Here is a 5,188-nt window from a genome sequence, read left to right as displayed (position 1 = left end):
AAGAAAAAAGGGAGAAGACTGAAATCAATAGAATTAGAAATAAAAAAGGAGAAGTAACAACTGACACTGCAGGAATACAAAAGATCATGAAAGATTACTACAAGCAACTCTATGCCAATATAATGGACAACCTGGAAGAAATGGACAAATTCTTAGAAATGCACAACCTGCCAAGAATGTATCAGGAAGAAATAGAAAATATGAACAGACCAGTCACAAGCACTGAAATTGAAACTGTGATTAAAAATCTTGCAAAAAACAAAAGCCCAGGACCAGATGGCTTCACAGGCAAATTCTATCAAACATTCAGAGAAGAGCTAACACATATCCTCCTCAAACTCTTCAAAATATAGCAGAGGGAAGAGCACTCCCAAACTCATTATATGAGGCCACCATCACTTTGATACCAAAACCAGACAACGATGTCACAAAGATAGAAAACTACAGGTCAATATCACTGATGAACATAGATGCAAAAACCCTCAACAAAATACTAGCAAAGAGAATCCAATAGCACATTAAAAGGAACATACACCATGATCAAGTGGGGTTTATTCCAGGAATGCAAGGATTCTTCAATATATGAAAATCAATCAATGTGATACACCATATTAACAAATTGAAAGAGAAAAAACATACAATCATCTCAATACATGCAGAGAAAGCTTTTGACAAAATTCAACACCCATTTATGATAAAAAACCTTGCAGAAATTAGGCATAGCAGGAACTTTCCTCAACATAATAAAGGACATAGATGACAAACCCACAGCTAACATTGTCCTCAATTGTGAAAAACTGAAAGAATTTCCACTAAGGTCAGGAAAAAGACAAGTTTGCCCATTCTCACCATTCTTATTCAACATAGTTTTGGAAGTTTTAGCCACATAAATCAGAGAAGAAAAGGAAATAAAAGGAATCCAAATCAGAAGAGAAGAAGAAAAGCTGTCACTGTTTGCAGATGACATGATATTATACACAGAGAATCCTAAAGATGCTACCAGAAAACTACTAGAGCTACTCAATGAATTTGGTAAAGTAGCAGGATACAAAATTAATGCACAGAAATCTCTGGCATTCCTATACACTAATGATGAAAAATCTGAAAGTGAAATCAAGAAAACACTCCCATTTACCATTGCAACAGAAAGAATAAAATATCTAGGAATAAACCTACCTAAGGAGACAAAAGACCTGTATGCAGAAAATTATAAGACACTGATGAAAGAAATTAAAGATGATACAAATAGATGGAGAGATATACCATGTTCTTGGATAGGAAGAATCAATATTGTGAAAATGACTCTACTACGCAAAGCAATCTACAGATTCAATGCAATCCCTATCAAACTACCACTGGCATTTTTCACAGAACTAGAACAAAAAATTTCAAATTTGTATGGAAACACAAAAGACCCCGAATAGCCAAAGCAATCTTGAGAATGAAAAACGCAGCTGGAGTAATCAGGCTCCCTGACTTCAGACTATACTACAAAGCTACAGTAAACAAGACAGTATTGTACTGGCACAAAAACAGAAAGATAGATCAATGGAACAGGATAGAAAGCCCAGAGACTAACCCACGCACTTATGATCACCTTATCTTTGATAAAGGAGGCAGGAATGTACAATGGAGAACGGACAGCCTCTTCAACAAGTGGTGCTGAGAAAACTGGACAGGTACATGTAAAAGTATGAGATTGGATCACTCCCTAACACCATACACAAAAATAAGCTCAAAATGGATTAAAAACCTAAATGTAAGGCCAGAAATTTTCAAACTCTTAGAGGAAAACATAGGCAGGACACTCTATGACATAAATCACAGTAAGATCCTTTTTGACGCACCTCCTAGAGAAATGGAAATACAAACAAAAATAAACAAATGGGACCTAATGAAACTTCAAAGCTTTTGCACAGCAAAGGAAACCATAAATAAGACCAAAGGACAACCCACAGAATGGGAGAAAATATTTGGAAATGAAGCAACTAACCAAGGATTAATCTCCAAAATTTATAAGCAGCTCATGCAGCTCAATAACAAAAAGCAAACAACCCAATCCAAAAATGGGCAGAAGACCTAAACAGACATTTCTCCAAAGAAGATATACAGATTGCCAACAAACACATGAAAGAATGTTCAACATCATTAATCATTAGAGAAATGCAAATGAAAACTACAATGAGATATCATCTCACACCAGTCAGAATGGCCATCATCAAAAAATCTAGAAACAATAAATGCTGGAGAGAGTGTGGAGAAAAGGGAACACTCTTGCACTGCTGGTAGGAATGTGATTTGGTACAGCCACATGGAGAACAGTATGGATGTTCCTTAAAAACTACAAATAGAACTACCATATGACCCAGCAGTCCCACTACTGGGCATATACCCTGAGAATACCATAATTCAAAAATAGTTGTGTACCAAAATGTTCATTGCAGCTCTATTTACTATAGCCCAGAGATGGAAACAACCTAAGTGTCCATCATCGGATGAATGGATAAAGAAGATGTGACACATATATACAATGGAATTTTACTCAGCCATGAAAAAAAGAAAATTGAGCTCTTTTTAATGAGGTGGATGGACCTAGAGTCTGTCATACAGAGTGAATTAAGTCAGAAAGAGAAAGACAAATACCGTATGATAACACATATATATGGAATTTAAGAAGAAAAAAGAAAAAATGTCATGAAGAACCTGGGGATAGGACGGGAATGGAGATGTCGACCTGCTGGGGAATGGACCTGGGGATATGGGGAGGGGGAGGGGTAAGCTGTGACACGGTGGGAGGGTGGCATGGACATATATACACTACCAAGCATGGAATAGATTGCTAGTGGGAAGCAGCCGCATAGCACAGGGAGATCATCTCGGTGCTCTGTGACCACCTAGAGGGGTGGGATGGGGGGAGGGAGACGCAAGAGGGAAGAGATGTGGGAACATATGTATATGTATAACTGGTTCACTTTGTTATAAAGCAGAAACTAACACACCATTGTAAAGCAATTATACCCCAATAAAGATGTAGAAAAAGAAAAAGAAATAAAAAGCAGGCAGGCTGACCTAGCACTCCAAAGTAAGCAGAAAAATAAATAAAAATCTATGTGGGGAATCTGAATTTGGGAAACTCAACCATCATATCTCATATATGGAGATCTAGCCAAGAGGACAGTTTTATGAGGTATGAGGCTTTGCCACGTATAAATACATTATCTGTTATACATTTTGTTAATCAGTACCAAATGCCAAAGTATTCTTGTATCTTTATTTACCCGTTATCTTTATCAATCTAGGAACATTGGTACCAATACTTTCAGTAGAAGGGGAACTCTCTCACATGCTTTAAAAAATAAGGGTTAAGCCCCAAAGTGATTTGGACACTCCAGAGAATATAAGATCAACACAAAATTCTCCAGTCTTTAAAATGCCATTTGTGTGAAGAACAAAATTTATATCTGATGTTTTACAGTCTCCAGAGCATTTTCTTATACATTATTTCCTTTAACATTTCAGCAGCCTTGTACCTTGAGGTATCCTATTTTATAGATGTGAAAAATGAGGGTTGGGGAAATTCATTAACTAAGTCACACAGTTGATTAATAGCAAAATTTGGATTTGAACTTGGATCCTAGGATGCCAGGTCCAGTTCCTACATCTCAGTTACCATGTTGATTATAAATTTGTTCAGTAAGAGTAAGTCTTCATCTAAACTAGTTATGGAGCAGCAAGATGGGTAATTTGACAAGTGAGTATTCTAGATTCAAGGAAGCTTAACTAAAATGCTCAGAAAATGGGGTCTTCTGGTTATTGAAATCCTTTTTTATTTCAACATTTTTTGTTTACAATCTTTATAGTGTGTATTCATCCATTTTTATGACATAGTAAATAAGGAATATGGAAAATAATTGAATCTTACTGCCTTACATAGTAATCTAAAAAATATCTGTTGATTGACAACATGCAGAGTCTCAAAACCAGAATTCTAGTCATTAACTGTGATTTTTCATGAGTGTAAGTAAAAATATAGGGTTCTAAACTAAATTTATACTGACTTCAAGACACACCAAAGAAGTTATTAGAATAAATCACTGATGAGAGCTTATTGTCTTGTTGCTGCTTTTTCCCTAAAGTCAAATTCAAGAAGAAAAAATTCTGTTAGATATCTTGATGGATTGAATGTTTACTTCAATACATAAATATCTTTCAGTGTAAGTTGTTCTCCCTTTCGACACATCTAGAACAAAGCTAAGAGTCACCAGACTAAACAAAATGTAAATGAATTGGGAATCATGGGTCAAGTGAAAATCACTCCCCTTTCTTGGAATCCTCTATGAGGATCCTGGAGGAAGTGGGTGAAGGTTTTATTTATTCTGTAGAAGAAAATCACAGAAGTGTGTAACTTCTGTGTGCAACATCAAAATGGTCATCAAATCTACATTATGGATAGAAAGGAGTTAGAAGGGATACTGTTGTGAGAGGGCAACACTACAGCCATCCTTGTACTCTAATGCAGAAATCAATTGACTGCTTTATGAAGTGGAATCAAGGTTCCTGGGGAACTCAAGATGGACTACATTAAATATATTACAGTGCACCCAAAATGACAAATTCAACAAGAAATATAGGGATCTGTACTGATAAAGAAGTTTATTTGAATATATATTTTTTCTTCCAGTGAAGGAGATTTAGAATACTGGAACATAATTTTGATTAACATCTTTCTAAGGTCTTTTTAGCACTCTCTTCTCTCAAAGGGTATGAAGAACAAATCTTCAAAGCTCTCCCTGATGGGATTTTGCTTAGAACCAAACACATCTCAATTATTTTCTCATTAACACAAGGGAGAAGCAAGACTGTCACCACCTCTTCTTTGCCTGTGGTCCCTAATAACCTTAAATAATATTTCAGAACCAATCTATTTCATTATTTTATTATTTTTCAGTGAAATTCTTTTCTCTAACAGAGCTCAAATGTGTCTTTAATAATATATTATTTAATATAATAGCTAAATTTTGACATCTCATCTATGTGTTTTATATATGATAGTGATTTGAATGTAATATAATAAAGCTTAGAATTAATCTAAGTGCATGTCAATACTCAATAAAAGAAGTTAACAAAAGTTTTCTTAATTAGCATAGGCATTAATCTTTATTTTTATCTAGTATGTTAAATCAACTGA

This window comes from Pseudorca crassidens, chromosome X (assembly GCF_039906515.1).
Source record: "Pseudorca crassidens isolate mPseCra1 chromosome X, mPseCra1.hap1, whole genome shotgun sequence".
Classification (NCBI taxonomy): domain Eukaryota; kingdom Metazoa; phylum Chordata; class Mammalia; order Artiodactyla; family Delphinidae; genus Pseudorca; species Pseudorca crassidens.
This window is presented reverse-complemented; position numbering follows the sequence as displayed.